The sequence below is a fragment of the Cynocephalus volans genome, chromosome 17 (genome assembly GCF_027409185.1).
Source record: "Cynocephalus volans isolate mCynVol1 chromosome 17, mCynVol1.pri, whole genome shotgun sequence".
In the NCBI taxonomy this organism is placed as follows: domain Eukaryota; kingdom Metazoa; phylum Chordata; class Mammalia; order Dermoptera; family Cynocephalidae; genus Cynocephalus; species Cynocephalus volans.
The window spans coordinates 9,468,347-9,483,788 of NC_084476.1; the positions used below are offsets into that span (position 1 = coordinate 9,468,347).

Here is a 15,442-nt window from a genome sequence, read left to right on the forward strand (position 1 = left end):
AGCCAGTGTGAGCGAGCGTGTGAAAGTGTGACAGAGTGGCCGGGAGAAGGTGGGGGCCAGACTCTGAGGAAGATCTGGGGCCCCGCCTGTCCGCCCTTGTTCCTTCCTCTTCTGCCTGGTCAGCTGTGCTCAGCACATCCTCTCGAAGGCGCTTCTCCAGCAGACCTGCCTCCCCCACAGGCCCAAGTTCCTCCAGCCTTGACCCCTACTCACGGTGACCCTCTACTCAGATGGGCCCCGGTCCCAACTCCCTCCTGCAAAGAGGGGCATCTTCCAGTTTCGCCTGGTGACTTTGGACAAACCTCTTATCTTCTCTGAGCCCATTTCTGCTTTTGAAAAAACGCAGATGAGAACATACCAACCTTTAGGCTCTGTTGTTTATTTCTTCAGTAAACAGTTATTTATTTACCTATCTATTCCTTCAGCAAACGTTTACCATCCTAGCCTCTTGGCCCCATGACCTGATGGGGGAGGCAGAGACCGACCAGGTAACCACACAGACAAATATCTGTCTGTCCTTGTATCTGGGGCTGCACCATCTGAATCCTAGTGCAAATACACAGGAATCTGATTTAGCCGGAGGGCAGGGCAGCTCCGTGGCCAGAGATGAGAGCAGAGGATGGAGGGGCTAAGTGGCTGGAGAGCAGGATAACTGCATTCTTGGTGGCTGGAACAGCTTCTGCAAAGGCCCTGAGATGGGATGGACAGGTCACATTCCTTTCTGCGACTGAAAGGAGCTGGGTGCAGAGAGTGATGGGGAGAGAGGTCTGAGATGCAGCCTGAGGGGTCAGCAGGGCCACACCATGCCAGTCCTTGTGGGTCATAGTGGGCACGTTGACTCAAACTAAGAGCACTGGGGAGCCATTGATGGGATGGTGAGGAGATGAGATGAAATGAGATACATGATATAACGTTCTTAATCCACGGTTAGTGCTCAATAAATGTTGATATCGTCGTCGTCGTCGTCGTCGTCGTCGTCGTCGTCGTCATCATCATCATCATCATCATCTTACTTTCTCTGCCCTCTTGGTGTCACATCAGAGAATTCCCTTTGATCCCAATAGGCCCTGACTAGCCTGGGCCAGCTGTGATCCTTGACCAGGAAGGACCCCAGAAACAGCACTACTGTTTTCAGGAAATGGAGTGCAAATCCAGAGAGCACTTGATCCCAAGGTCACCCAGAGAGGCAGTGACTCTGACTCCAGGCCCAGTGCTCTCTTACTCTATCCTTGTTGCTAAATTAAGTTCCCATCATCTCCCTGCCCTGCTTGAAACCCTCAGTGGCTCCCCACTGCCTCCAGAATGCTCTCGGCCTGGCATTCAAGGCCCCTGTTTGGGGTTATCCCTCTCTCCCCTGACATGAACCCACTGGAAGCCAAGAGCTCTGTTCAGTGTTCCCCAGAGGACAGAGGAAGGCTGCTGCCACAGTTGCTGGTGCTGTTCCCCACCAGGGGTCCCGGCAGTGGAAGCACTCCAATCCCTTCCCCAGGTGTCCTGCAGTGCGTGGTACCCGCCCATCCTCCCATAGTCATTCCCTATCGCTGCTGTAACAAATAACTATACTCTTAGTAGCTTCAAACAACACAAATTTATGATCTTACAGTTCTGGGGGATAGAAGTCTGAAATGGGTCTCACTGGGCTAAAATCAAGGTGTCAGCAGGGCTGGTTCTTTCTGGAGGCTCCAGAGGAGAATCCTTTTCCTTGCCTTTTCCAGTTCCTGGAGGCTGCCTGCATTCCTTGGCTGGTGGCCCCTTCCTCCATCTTTGAAGCCATAACCATGAGGGCTGAGTCCTCATGCTGCCGTCTCTCTGATCTTTCATCTGCCTCCCTCTTCCACACTGAAGGACCCTTGTGATCGCATTGGGGCCACCCAGATAATCGAGGATAGTCTCCCTGTTTTCAGGCCAGCTGATTAGTGCCCTTAATTCCATCTCCTACCTCAATTGCCCTTGGCCGTGTAAGCTGGCCTATGTACACACGGTCAGAGGACTGGGATGTGGACATCTCTGGGGGAGGCCATTATCCTGTGGACCACGGCCCCTCCTCTCTCACCAGAGTCTAAGCACCATCGCACGCAGGTGCCCTTCATAAGCAACCGCGAGGAAATGGGCGCTGCCCACACTCGTGGAGAGGAAACACAAGTTCCTAACGACACACCTTCAAGGGGTGTTTCCCAGTTTCTAAAGTGCTGTCACATACTTGGGGATTAGTATTATTCGTTCTACTCCACATCTGAGAAAACTGTGGTCAGATAGGTCAAGTGGCTGGGCCAAGGTCTCAGGGTGAGGAATGAATGTTGCTGAGCTCACACCAGACCCGGTGCCAGCTCCTCCCCTCCTTCCCCAATGCTGAAGCAGCCTCGGCCCCCCGCCCCCACCCCAGCCCGTCATGATTTTCCAAGGCTACTCCAAGTGAGTCCTGTGGCCAATTTGCCCTAATTTCTGGCTTCTTGCCAAAAGTCATGGGGTCACGCTTGAAAGACTTCCTCAAACCCTGCAAATCATCACTCTGGAGGTTTCTGCCTGAATTAGAAGCAGGAACTGTTTTCTATATGTTGCCAATGGGGCTGTGGTACATGCAGGTTTCCAGGGGAGCTATTAGTCAGTGTGTTTCAAAAGCCTTAAAAATATGCATCTTTTTTACCCATCGATGCCACATGAAGGACATAGACAAAAGTGGAGAAATGTAAATACAAGGTTGTGTATCACAGCATTATGTGGAACAGCAAAATATCCAAGCCACCCAAGAGGTCCATCAATAGGGTCTTCATTAAATAAAATGATGCATCCAATACTGTAGCACTGTGTAGTCATTAAAAATGGTAGTGTAGGGCCGAGCCCATGGCGCACTTGGTAGAGTGCTGCGCTGGGAGCGCGGCGACGCTCCCGCCGCAGGTTCGGATCCTATATAGGACTGACCAGTGCACTCACTGGCTGAGTGCCGGTCACGAAAAAAAAAAAAAAAAGAAATAGAAATCATACATATAGGAAATAAAACAATGCTTATAAAAAAAAAAAAAAAAAAAAAAAAAAAAAAAAAAAAAAAAAATGGTAGTGTAAGCTGGCCCGTTAGCTCAGTTGGTTAGAGCGTGGTGCTGAAAACACCAAGGGCAGGGGTTCGATCCCTGTACTGGCCAGCAAAAACAAACCAACAAACAAAAAGGTAGTGTAGATCTCCGTTTATTGATACACCAAGAAGAGCTTGAATAAGCACATGAAAAGACTCTCCACCCCATTTGTCACCAGGGAAATGAAAATGAAAGCCACAGTGGGATGCCACTACCCACCTATTAGAACAGCTAAAAAGAAAAAAGACTGGCCACACCAAACAAAAGAAAAAGACTGGCCACACCAAACATCGGCAAGGATGCAGAGTCACTAGAACTTGCATATGATGCTGGTGGGTGTCAAATGGTATAACCACTTTATTTATTTATTTATTTAAGAAATAGGAAATAGGAAATATAGTTTTTTTAAAAATTTTATTATGTCGATATGCATTGTGGCTGATTATTGTTGCCCATCACCAAAAGGAAATATAGTTTTATTTTATATTCAATTTGCACTTAACTGAAATGCCAAAGTTAAACTCTTCCATGTGAACTTCATGGTCTCATGAATATGAGGCAACAGCAAAAGACCAGTCACAAAAGCACGAAGAACACACCCCACATTAATGGAACTACACACAGCAAATGGTATAACCACTTTAGAAAACAGTTTGGTAGTTTCTTAAAAACCTAAATATATGCTTACCATTCAGTCATCCCACTCTGAGGTATTTACTCAAGAGAAATAATAGCATAGGTCCATACAAAAACTTGTATGAGGGTACTTCAAAAAGTTTATGGAAAGATTCATATTATGTTTTAATTCTATTTTTCCACAAAATTTTTGAAGTACCTTGTATATAAATGTTTGTAGCTGCTTTATTTGTAATGGTTCCAAACTGGAAATAACTCAAATGTCCCCCAACAGGTGAAGAGTAAACAAACTGTGGTACACCCTCACAATGGAATATTACTCAGCAACAAAAAGGAATGAACTATCAATACACATAACAACATGGGTGAATCTCAAAAATAATTATGCTAAGTGAAAGAAGCCAGAGGAAAAATATGTACAATTCCACTTACATGAAATTCTAGAAAATGCAAACAAATCACAGTGACAAAAAGCAGGATCAGTGGGTGCCAGGGAGGGGGTGTGCCAGGAGAGGCGGTGTGGCAGGAGGGATTACCAAGCAGCACAAATAATCTTTTGGGCCTTCACTATCTTGATTGTGGGGGTGGGTCCACAGGTGTGCACATATGTTGAAACTTGTGTACTTTAAATATGTGCAGTTTAAGGGCCGGCCCATGGCTCACTTGGGAGAGTGTGGTGCTGATAACACCAAGGCCATGGGTTTGGATCCCTATATAGGGATGGCCGGTTAGCTCACTTGGGAGAGAGTGGTGCTGACAACACCAAGTCAAGGGTTAAGATCCCCTTGCCGGTCATCTTTCAAAAAAAACCCAAACATATATATATATATATATACATGTGCAGTTTATTCCATGTCAATTGTGCCTCAATAAAGCTTTTTTCTTTTCTTTTTTTTTTAGAAAAGATGCCCTCTAACAACCACAATTACTTGAAGTTGATACGACAAGCAAACAGAAAGGACATTGTTGTGGGGGAGGGGGGGAGGGAGAAGGGAGGGAGGTTTTGGTGATGGGGAGCAATAATCAGCCACAATGTATATCGACAAAATAAAATTAAAAAAAAAAAGAAAGAAAGAAAAGATGCCCTCTGGCTACATTGCTAAAAAAAAAAAAAAAAAAAAAAGTAGTTTCCAATGGTATGTACAGCTTGATTTCCTTTCTGGAAAAAAAAAGTGTTTGTGTGTGTGTTTTCTGGGTGATGGGATCGGTGGTGAAGTAAGCTTTTTTCTCTCAACTTTTCTGCATTTACGTACTGCTTTTTAAAAACAACACATCTGCATTTATATTTATAATGAACAAAGCAATTTCCATTTTGCAAGAGGAAAACAAAACAAATGTCCTAAGCACGAGCTGAGCCCCGCTGACCTCACAAAGGCTCCTCTCCTGGGGCCTGTCCCGTCCAGCCGGAGACGGGAGTTGACACAGACTCCAGGGCTTCCTGTGCTGTGGCGGCTGAGCTCTTCCCAGGCCCGTAGAGGCCCCCAGGGCAGTGACGGAGCTGCCGTGCAGATGCTTCCCGGAAGGCTCTGGGTCAGCCTCAGCTGGACCAGTAAATCACCCGCTGCAACAGGGGCTGAAGTGTTTCCTCTGTAGGGGCAGGGCCAGTGTGGCGGGAAACTTATGCACTCTGGATGAGAGTGGGCAGCCCTCTCACGCTTAGCTTTAAGGGGGCAGGGAATTTATTATATGGAGAAAGGGATGGCTGGTGGAAATGGGTACAGCCCAGCTTCCCAGGGACTGAAACAGAGACCTGGAAAACCAGTAGGACCCTCTAGAGTTCTTAGTGCTGAGGACTATCTGCTTCATTCTCTGCTTCTCTGGGCATGTGGCTTCCCCTGGAGGGTAGTTTATGTGCCAGCAAAGACTAGTTCTGAGTCCAAACTCCCAAGATAGAATCTGATTGGCTCATCCTGGGTCTGGTGGCACCCAATCAGCCAATGGGGTGGGGCCAAGTATACTAAGGTGCCATCTAAGAAGTTCTCAGGAGGCTTTCAGAGAAGGGGCAGGCGTGGGCTGGTTGGTTCCCTGAAGGCTGTCCACTATACTCTGCAAACAGAGAAAATCTGACTGGGTGGTTAAGCCCGCAGACAACACGGTGCCTCCCTATGTGGCATCTGTCCTAAGAGGCCCAAATATAGAAAGCCAGCCTGGCCCAAGCCCCCTCCTGTGGAGTGGTTCCCCATCCAGGTTCTGTGCCATAGCACGTCTGGTGACAGCTGCTGAGACACCTGCCACAGGGCAGCAAAGCTCTGTCCCAACAGGGTGAAGGCAAAAGTCCTCAGAGGAATCTGAGCTAGATTACGTGGGGAAAGCCAGGCTCCTGTCAGCAGGAGCAGGAGTGGAAAGACATTCACAGAGCACAGAGCCAAGTCAGAACAATGTGAACAGTGGCGCAGGCGCCAGCTTCTGAGGGGCTTGTTGTCACTGTCATCAGAGCTACAATCCCACGGCTGAAGCACTGACATGACAACAGCCAGGACAAAAAGCATTCTTGGGACATACTAAGCAATTCCCGTGCAGGAGGATGCTGCGTAGGCAACCACCAGTGCCTGCTACAGGGGGAACCTTGGAGAACTCCAACTAACCACTAGCATTTAACGCCAACATTAGCACTGATCCAGCACCTTCTAAGCCCAGGCACCTGTTCCAAACCCCTCACATATATTCACTCATGTAACCCTCCTAACAACCCTAACAATCAAATAGGTACTATTATCCCCATTTTACAGATGGGAAAACTAAGGTGCAAAAAGATTCAATACCTTGCCCTAGTTGACAGAGGGAGGATTCTAACCTGGGCCACCTGGCTCTGACATCATGGTCATGTCCACAGAGCCCCCTGGCACCGACATGTGCCTGATCCTCTTCCAGACACTAGGATACAGGCCAAGGCACAGATCCTACACTGATGCTGAGGTCAAAAGAGTGATGAAAAGTGACGAGGAGCAGGCCAGGCAAAGCGGTAGAGGTAGGTGTGTAGCAGGAAGAGGTTCAGGTGAGAGGGAACAGCATGTACAGCGTGCCCCAGATTATGTAAGTGCTTTGCCGTAAGTCACCCGGGTCATGGTGACAGGATATGACAAGGACCCTGCCCTGGCCTCCAGGTGCTGACTGCTCTGTCGCTGACCCTGCCCCACCTCCCTAACAGCAATCACAGTTGAATGCCCTCAGCTCTCTTTGAGGTGGCACCAAGACAAACCCGTGGATGTGTCCTGGAGACGTTTGCTACCAAGTGGCCTGGAAGGACATTAATCACTTTAGTGCCTGGTTTTCAGGAGTCATGGTGATTCAGGGAAAAGGCTGCTTGCTGGGAGGGAATTTGTCCAGCCCAGCTACCCGTGTGTGGAGATCAGAGGCCACTGGGGCACCGCTCACTTAGAAGGGAGGCCCAATGGATTATGCAGAGCAGCTCTGGCCTCTCTCCAAGGGTTTATTTTGGACATTCCTGGCTTTTCTCAATGAGTTAAAAGGCAAACACTGGGGTTTTTGAGAAGTGCCTCTGCCTTAACCGCCTGATAAATCCTGACAAGAACAGTCAATTTCTGGACACCAATGGCAACAGCAGGGCTGTCACCATGAGAGGCTGGACGACACTCATGGTCAGGCAGTGCTGGGCAGGGCAAGACAACAGTTAGCCTCAAATTGGCCAGCTAAGCAAAGACAGCAACGTGATGAAGAGGGGAGGGAATGGCCCTCTCCTACCCTCAGTGCAGAGCTGGCTCCACCCTCCTGCAGGGAACATTAAAAAATGCTTTTGCCCTTTGACCCAGAGGTTCTACTTCTTGAAATTACCTGGAGACCATCCCACCAGCACGTAGGGGGCATTTACAAGGGTGCTTGCTGGAATGTGGCTGGAAATAGTAACAAACTGCAAACACCCCAAACATATCCTGATGGAACTGGCTAAGTCCGGGGTGGATATCCTCAACACAAGGGACTGTGAAGAGAATGTTCTGACAAGGAGCAGCCTCTAAGAGTCACTGGCAGGTAAAACAAAACAAAACAACGTGGATCATACTATCTGATTTTTGTTTTTTTAAATACAACAAAAAATTATTTGCATTTCTATACACTACAAACTAACCATCTGAAAAGGAAATTACAAAAACAATTACATTTACAATAGTATCAAAAATGAGTAAAATACTTAGAAATTAACTTAACCAAGGTGGTGAAAGACTATAGTATGAAAACTATAAAGCACTGGTGAAGGAAATTAAAGACATAAATAAACAGAAATATCCCATGTTTATGGATTGGAAGACACTACTAAGATGTCTATGCTACCCAAAGAAATCTACAGATTCAATGCAATCCCTATTAAATCCCAATAATGTTTTTTGCAGAAATAGAAAAATCCATCCTAAAATTCATGTGGTATCTCAAGAGACCCTTAATAGCCAAAACAATCTAGAAAAGGAAGAACTAAGCTGGAGGACTCACAGTTCCTGATTTTGAAACTTATTACAAAGCTGCAGTAATCAAAACAGCATGGTACTGGCATAAAGGCAGATGTATAGACCAGTGGAATAGAATATAGAGAGCCCAGAAATAAACTGATGCATATAAGGTTAAATGACTTTTGACAAGGGTACCAAGATAATTCCATGGAAAAACTACAGTCTTTTCAACAAACGGTGCTGCAGAAGAATGAAGTTGGACTCTTACCTAACACCTATACAAAAATTAACTCAAAATGGATCAAAGACTTAAATGTAAGACCTTAAGACTACAGGGCAAAAGCTTATGACATTGGATTTGGCAATGATTTCTTGGTTATAACACTAAAGGCACAGGCAACAAAAGGAAATTAGACAAATTGGTCTTCATGAAAATTAAAAATTTTGTTCATCCAAAGACATTATCAATAGAGTAAACTGGCAACCCACAGGATGGTAGAAGATATTTGCAAATCATATATCTGATAAGGAACTATTATACAGAATGTCTAGAGAACTCCTATAACTCAGCAACAAAACACAAATGACCTGATTAAAAGGCAGGCAAAGACATCAGTCAGCCACCAAAAAAAAAAAAAAAAAAAGAGGACTTGAATAGACAGTTCTCCAAAGATGCTCAACATTAGTGATAATTAGGGAAGTGCAAATCAAAACTACAATGAATGAGACACCACCTCACACTCACTAGGATGGCTGATATAAAAAAATAAAATAAGGGCCGGCCCGTGGCGCACTCGGGAGAGTGTGGCGCTTGGGTGCGCGGCGACGCTCCCACGGCGGGTTCGGATCCTATATAGGAATGGCCAGTGCACTCACTGGCTGAGCGCGGTGCAGGCGACACCAAGCCAAGGGTTGCGATCCCCTTACCGCTCACAAAAAGACAAATAAATAAATAAATAAATAAATAAATAAAATAACAAATGTTGCCAAGGATGTAAAGAAGTGGAACCCTTGTACTCCATTGGTAGGAATGTAAAATGGTGACGCCACTGTGGAAAACAGCATGGCGGTTCCTCAAAAAACTAAAAATAGAATTACCATATGTTCCAGTGATTCTGCGTCTGGGTATATATTCAAAAGAATTTAAAGCAGGGTCTCCAAGAGATACACCCAGTTCATAGCCATACTATTCACAATAGCTAAAAAGTGAAAGCAACCTGACTGTCCATCAATGGATGGATAAGCCAAACGCAGTGTATACAAACAAAGGAATATATTCAGCCTTAAAAAAGATGGAAATTCTGACACATGGTAACATGGATGAACACTGAAGATATTATGTTTAGTGAAATAAGCCAGTCACAGAAGGACAAATACTGTTTGAGTCCACTTACATGGGTACTTAGGGTGTCAAAATCATAGAGACAGGAAGTTGAATGGTGGTTGCCAGGGGCTGGGTGGGGGGAATGTGGAGTGAGTGTTTCATGCATACAGAGTTTCAGGTCCACGTGATGAAAAAAGCTATAGAGAGCAATCGTGATGATGGTTGCACAATATTATGAATGCATTTAATACCACTGAACTATGAGTATACATGTAAAAATGGTTAAGATGTAAATTTTATGTTATAATTTACCACTCTAAAAAAAAAATTGGTGGAAAAGAGATAATATTACTGCAAGCTTTGGAAAAAAGCATCTGAAAGAGTCTATACCACTTTTTTAACAGGTTATCTTTGGGGAGGGGCAGTCATTATGGGGGACTTTTACTTTTAAAACTTTCACTTTCTATAGTATAAAATTGTGTGATGCTTGAATTTTATAATGATGAGCATGTGCTTTTGAGACCTTTCTTCTTTGTAATGTATTTACTGCTATAAATCTCCCTTTTAGTACCACTTTAGCTGAATCCCATAACTTTCAGTATGTTCTGTTGTCATCTTTTGTTTGTCTCAAGATCTCTCCTAATTTCCCTAGTCATTCGATTTCTTCTTTGACCCATTGGTTGTTTGAGTGTGCACTTTTTTTTTTTTTTGGCGGCTGGCCTTTGCAAGGAACTGAACCCTTGACCTTGTTAAGAGTATATGTTGTTTAATTTCACATATTTGTGAGTTTTCCAGTTTTCTTTCTGCTATTAATTCCTAGTTTCATTCCATTGTGGAGCACGCACTATCTTTGAAACTAGAAAAGCAGTGATTAAAAAAGAATGTCTTGATAGCATGGTAAGGAGTTTAGGCTCAGTGTTGTCTGGATTTGAAGTCAGTTCCATTGTTTGCTGTCCAGGTGGCCCTGGGCCTCTCTGTGCCTCAGTTTCCTCACCTGTGAAGTGGGACATACCTCATGGAATTGCTGTGAGGATTAAAAAAGTGTATATGCAAGGCCGGCCCGTGGCTCACTCGGTAGAGTGCGGTGCTGATAACACCAAGGCCACGGGTTCGGATCCTATATAGGGATGGCCGGTTTGCTCACTGGCTGAGCGTGGTGCTGACAACACCAAGCCAAGGGTTGAGATCCCCTTACCGGTCATCTTTAAAAAAAAAAAAAAAAAAAGTGTATATGCAGAAACCCTCAGATCAATGCCTGGGGTGCATACTAAGCTTTTATTTTTTTATTTTATTTTATTTTATTTATTTATTTTTTTTTTAAATTTTATTTTGTCGATATACATTGTAGCTGATTAATGCTCCCCATCACCAAAACCTCCCTCCCTTCTCCCTCCCCCCCTCCCCCCCAACCATGTCCTTTCTGTTTGTTTGTTGTATCAACTTCAAATAATTGTGGTTGTTATATCTTCTCCCCCCCCCCCGGTTTGTGTGTGTATGTGTGTATGTGTGTGTGAATTTATATATTAATTTTTAGCTCCCTCCAATAAGTGAGAACATGTGGTATTTCTCTTTCTGTGCCTGACTTGTTTCACTTAATATAATTCTCTCGAGGTCCATCCATGTTGTTGCAAATGGCAGTATTTCATTCGTTTTTATAGCTGAGTAGTATTCCATTGTGTAGATGTACCACATTTTCCGTATCCACTCATCTGATGATGGGCATTTGGGCTGGTTCCAACTCTTGGCTATTGTAAAGAGTGCTGCGATGAACATTGGGGAACAGGTATACCTTCGACTTGATGATTTCCATTCCTCTGGGTATATTCCCAACAGTGGGATGGCTGGGTCGTATGGTAGATCTATTTGCAATTGTTTAAGGAACCTCCATACCATTTTCCATAGAGGCTGCACCATTTTGCAGTCCCACCAACAATGTATGAGAGTTCCTTTTTCTCCGCAGCCTCGCCAGCATTTATCGTTCAGCATACTAAGCTTTTAGTACAGTGTTGGCTGTGATGACGGTGAGGGAAGGGGGCAGCGGTATCTGTGCGGTCTGGGGAATAATTCTGCTGAGCCCGGTGTGGCAGTCACAAGCCCCTATGACTGAGCTCTCTGTCTCGCAGGAGTTCAAGGGCTCCTGACTCCTGATTTAACACTTACCCCCGGAAAGATTGTGTCAGTAGGGTTTGGTTGTTCACTCATTTGCTCATTCATTCAACAATTACCCACTGACCCTGTTATGTGCCAAGTCCTGGGTTGGGGGCAGACATAACCTCGCTGTGCCTTTATTCCCTTATTTGTAAAATGTGGATAATGATGGTACCAGGAAAAGGCTGCTGGTGGCATTTGAGGAGATCTTAGTAGCAGTTATCCCAGGGCATGGCTCCCAAGGTGAGGTCAATACACAGAAGCTGGTGTTGTTTAGAGAAAGAATCGGGAGCATCAAGACCTTTTTTAAGGCCAATCCCCTAGCGGGAGATGTCAGCACCACTCTGCCTGTGGGCTGCATCACTGAAGTGTTGACTGTTCACCACCCCCCAACAAAACCTTAGGATCTGTTGTTCACTTTTATAAACCTAGTGCTTACAACAGTGCCTGGCACATGGTGGGCACTCAGTTTTTGTTTTAGTTTGACAGGTACTATTCTAAGCACTTTACAAATATCCACTCATTCACTATTCATAACCACCTTGTGAAATAGGTAATATGATTATTTGCATTTTAGAGATCAGGAAATGGAGGCACAGCGAGGTTAAGTAACTTGCCCAAAGTCGCACAGCCAAGAAGTGGCAGAGCCAGAATTTGAATTCTGGGTGCCACTTGTTGAATGAAGGAAGAAAGGAAAAGACGAGGCACAGGGTCTTGGGTCGCTAAGTCTGAAAGGCAGAATCAGAGAGCAGGGTTCTTAGCAAGCATCAACCGCACCCACTCCTCCGTGGTTCCACAAGTGGGACCTGAGGTATGGGAGGGTAGGACTCCAAGGCTAAACAGGAGATTTAAAAAATCCAGGGTTTCTAGATCCCAGCCCAGTGATCCCCAGCAGTCAGGAGTTTGGAATGTATGGGGAAAATTCAACAGTGTTAAGTTCCCTACTCTTACTGTAAAGAGGTTCTTGATGAGTAGAAAAGGCAGGTTACAAAACATAGTATGATGTTAAAAGCCAACATTTGACGAGCACTTCCTGTTACCGGGTAATACATGAAGCCCTTTACGTACGTTACTACATCCTCAAATCCTCAAAAGAATTCTGAGGTTGGTATGGCCACTAAACCCACTTTATGGTTGAAAAAATTGTCACCCAAGCAACTGGCTCCAAGTCCCAGAGCTAACAGGTAGAGGACGCTAGGACACACCCTGGTCAGATCTCTAGTCCCTGCTGCTCCCCTTGTCCCCCACTGTCCCCACTGTCCCCATGCCTCACCACTAAATGCCACCACTGATGCTTTTCATTTAAACACAATAGCTGACAGTAACACCAGGGACTGTGTCTAAGAATTCAGAAAATAAGCAGAGCTCAGCAATGGCTAAAGGGCTGTGTGCATGCAGGTATCTAAGAGGACAGGGAGGTGACCTGGGAACACCTCTTCTTGTTAAACACAGCCTTGATCACTGGGCGAAAGGTGCTGGACTCCTTCCAGGTTATGTAAGCTCCATGCCAGCCTTCCGGCTTCTGGCCTGCTGGGTGGGAGGTTTGAGAAGGTCCAGAAGACAAAGTCTAGGCTCAGGAGGTCTCCTTTGAGGTAGCCTAGCATACGGTCAGGCTGCCCAAGAGAGGCCTCAGTCCTCTTCCCTTCCCTCTTGTTGGGGCCAGCTGGGCCCAAGAACCACTTCCCAGAAGTAAGACTTCAGCTTGCCGTTTGGGAAGTTACTCTGGTCCCCTTCATAGCTTTGGTTTGGCCCTGCACAGCAGGAATTCAACCAGACTTTATTTCCTCAGTGGCTCTGTGCCATGTACTTTTCCCTCATAATTTATGTAACTGTGCAAAGAAGTTGTCATTATCTCCATTTTACAGGTGAGGACAGACACCGAAGGTGAAAGAGGTTAATGACTTGCTTGAAGCGAGAGGGCCAAGGAATGGGAGGACTGCAATTTGAACCCAGGTCATTTTAGGTAGAAGAAAGGCCCTGGGAACTGTGCGCTCATAAAGTATTTTGAGACCCAGGTGGCAAGTAGAGAAGGGAAAGATGAGTGGGCTAAATTCCTGAGTCCTCTGTCGAGGCAAAGGCCATGTGGGGAGCTGGCCTGGAATAATCACATTACCCTCCCTCTAATGCCTTCCATGGCTCCCATTACCTTTAGGCTAAGGCACATCATTAACATGGCCTACGGAACCCTCTGGTGGGATTGGGCCTGCCTACCTTCCTTAGCCTTGCCCACACCCCTCACAGATCTTGCGATTGCTCTCCTGCCATGGGCCAGCTCAGACTGTTCTCTTCACCAACTCCCCTCTCTCCTGGCTGACTTATACCCATTTGCCAGGCTTGGGCTTACATGACACTTCCTCAGGGAAGCCTGCCCTGATCACTCACACAAGGTCAGGCCCCCTCTGTGTTCCCACTGCTCCCTGAACTCCTGCCCCCCAACCCCAAACCAGGTGTATCACAGCTTGGGCCACCTCTGTGTGCCTTTCACTGCAGTCCTTGTTGGTGGGATGGTGGGATAAACACCTGTGAATGAAAAATGAATGAATGAGGTGAATGGATTGAGTACTTAGGCAGACCTTGGAAGGCTGGGGTAGGAGGCAGCCACCGGGCAAGGACAGGAAGGCTGCCGGGCTGACCTGCAATTGCATGAATGGCACTTATACGAAGGCAGGGCTGGCTCTTAGAGGCAGGGACACAGGCTGAGGAGTTTGGACTTTGCCCTGTCAGTGATTTTCAGTGTTAGGCTGAAGGCATGGTGGCACTGAAGCCCTGGTTTAAGAAGATAAAGCTGGGCTCAAAGTTGAAGGGAGAGACAGGCAGCCCTGGGGAAATCCACCCATGGGTCTCTGGACACACCACAAATGGGGAAAACACACTGTCATGTTTCAACCTGGGAATCTGACCTGATTTTGCAGTGTTGGGTAAGGTATTAGGCATTAGCCTTCACACTCACTCACCAATCAAATTTATCCAACAGCTCCAAGAGGCAGGGACCACTGTGGGCCCCACTGAACAGGTATGGAAACTGAGGCTCAGAGCAGTGGAGTGACCTGGCCCAAGTCACACAGGGATTCTCCATCCCCTGCCTAATTACAACTCTCAGCTACACCTGCACGTCCAGTATGGTAGTCGTTAGCCATGTTGACTATTTGAATTTTAAATATGAATTAAATACAATTTAAAACTCGGTTCTTCAGTCACACTAGCCACATTTCAAGTGCTCAATTGCCATATGTGGCTAGTGGTCACCACATTGCACAGTGCAGATATGGAACATTACTACTACTGGAGAAAGTTCTATTGTACAATGCTGGTCTAGACCACAGGGGTGGAAAACTCCCCGAGACCATTTAATTCAATGCTTGTAAAAAACAGATAGGAAAAGAAAGGACTGGAACTGGTTCAAATTCATACAGTGAGTCAGTGGCAGAGGTGGAAGTCAAAACCTGGGTTCCTGACTCCCATTTCAGTGCTCTCTCCATTGAAATAGATTGACTTCTAGCTCTGAGCTGTGGCTTGGTATGGGGCTTCTGTGAGGCGAAAAGACATCGTAAACAAAGTCTAAAGATAATTGATTAAGTGGAAGCAATACTTTAACATATACGAGTATAGCAGAGGTTGATATCCACAATATATAATAAGCTACCACAAATAAATAACAAAAGATGAATATCCCAATTAAAAAACGGACAAGGAATATGGACAGGTGATTTATAGAAGAAGAAATTAAAATATCTTAAAAATATGAAAAGATGGGCCGGCCCGTGGCTCACTCGGGAGAGTGTGGTGCTGATAACACCAGGGCCACGGGTTCGGATCCCATATAGGGATGGCGGGTTAGCTCACTGGATGAGCGTGGTGCTGACAAC

The 15,442-nt window shown here is 45.8% G+C and overlaps 1 non-coding gene across 1 annotated transcript; it reads left to right on the forward strand.

The window, feature by feature from the left end:
- The first annotated feature begins 3,063 nt into the window (after positions 1–3,063).
- TRNAF-GAA (transfer RNA phenylalanine (anticodon GAA)) lies at positions 3,064–3,137 on the forward strand. The gene has a single exon. It is a non-coding gene; the product is annotated as a tRNA-Phe (tRNA).
- Positions 3,138–15,442: the final 12,305 nt, after the last annotated feature.